Here is a 2,026-nt window from a genome sequence, read left to right as displayed (position 1 = left end):
AAAAAAAGTCAGCACAATTACAGAGTCTCTGGGCACAAAACCGCGATGCTTCGTCTACGTAGGCTATCGGGAGAAAGGCGAATTTGGGATCGTCCGAATATCTCGAAAGTTGCGTATCTTGTGAGTTTACTCGTCGCTCTTGACGCGTGTTGCGGTCGAACGGGTAAACGGCGGGCTTGGATGCTCGCTCGAATCTTGAGTCCAATCCCACCGGATCGTCCACGTGTGCGTAACATTTGGTTTAACGAAATTCCCACTGTCCCTATCTCCGACGACGAAGAACCATAATTTCCTTTAGATATCGTCAACGCAAGCATGAGCGAGCTACGTAAAATCTCTCGGTCGGTGGACGCCCGGTGCGGGCGTCGCACGACCGACGAAAAATTTCGCCCAATTTCAAGGTACCTGGGCACGTAGCTGCGCATTTTCCTCGACGCACGCCATCGAGGGAACGAACGTCGTCGGGAGACGTAGCGAAACTCGTCACGTAGGGTCTAACGGGGAAACGAGAAATCCTCGGTCGGTGGACGCCCGGTGCGGGCGTCGCACGACCGACGAAAAAAAGTCAGCACAATTACAGAGTCTCTGGGCACAAAACCGCGACGCTTCGTCTACGTAGGCTATCGGGAGAAAGGCGAATTTGGGATCGTCCGAATATCTCGAAAGTTGCGTATCTTGTGAGTTTACTCGTCGCTCTTGACGCGTGTTGCGGTCGAACGGGTAAACGGCGGGCTTGGATGCTCGCTCGAATCTTGAGTCCAATCCCACCGGATCGTCCACGTGTGCGTAACATTTGGATTAACGAAATTCCCACTGTCCCTATCTCCGACGACGAAGAACCATAATTTCCTTTAGATATCGTCAACGCAAGCATGAGCGAGCTACGTAAAATCTCTCGGTCGGTGGACGCCCGGTGCGGGCGTCGCACGACCGACGAAATATTTCGCCCAATTTCAAGGTACCTGGGCACGTAGCTGCGCATTTTCCTCGACGCACGCCATCGAGGGAACGAACGTCGTCGGGAGACGTAGCGAAACTCGTCACGTAGGGTCTAACGGGGGAAACGAGAAATCCTCGGTCGGTGGACGCCCGGTGCGGGCGTCGCACGACCGACGAAAAAAAGTCAGCACAATTACAGAGTCTCTGGGCACAAAACCGCGACGCTTCGTCTACGTAGGCTATCGGGAGAAAGGCGAATTTGGGATCGTCCGAATATCTCGAAAGTTGCGTATCTTGTGAGTTTACTCGTCGCTCTTGACGCGTGTTGCGGTCGAACGGGTAAACGGCGGGCTTGGATGCTCGCTCGAATCTTGAGTCCAATCCCACCGGATCGTCCACGTGTGCGTAACATTTGGATTAACGAAATTCCCACTGTCCCTATCTCCGACGACGAAGAACCATAATTTCCTTTAGATATCGTCAACGCAAGCATGAGCGAGCTACGTAAAATCTCTCGGTCGGTGGACGCCCGGTGCGGGCGTCGCACGACCGACGAAATATTTCGCCCAATTTCAAGGTACCTGGGCACGTAGCTGCGCATTTTCCTCGACGCACGCCATCGAGGGAACGAACGTCGTCGGGAGACGTAGCGAAACTCGTCACGTAGGGTCTAACGGGGAAACGAGAAATCCTCGGTCGGTGGACGCCCGGTGCGGGCGTCGCACGACCGACGAAAAAAAGTCAGCACAATTACAGAGTCTCTGGGCACAAAACCGCGACGCTTCGTCTACGTAGGCTATCGGGAGAAAGGCGAATTTGGGATCGTCCGAATATCTCGAAAGTTGCGTATCTTGTGAGTTTACTCGTCGCTCTTGACGCGTGTTGCGGTCGAACGGGTAAACGGCGGGCTTGGATGCTCGCTCGAATCTTGAGTCCAATCCCACCGGATCGTCCACGTGTGCGTAACATTTGGATTAACGAAATTCCCACTGTCCCTATCTCCGACGACGAAGAACCATAATTTCCTTTAGATATCGTCAACGCAAGCATGAGCGAGCTACGTAAAATCTCTCGGTCGGTGGACGCC

Source organism: Venturia canescens, unplaced genomic scaffold (genome assembly GCF_019457755.1).
Source record: "Venturia canescens isolate UGA unplaced genomic scaffold, ASM1945775v1 PGA_scaffold_13__1_contigs__length_30246, whole genome shotgun sequence".
NCBI lineage: Eukaryota > Metazoa > Arthropoda > Insecta > Hymenoptera > Ichneumonidae > Venturia > Venturia canescens.
This window is presented reverse-complemented; position numbering follows the sequence as displayed.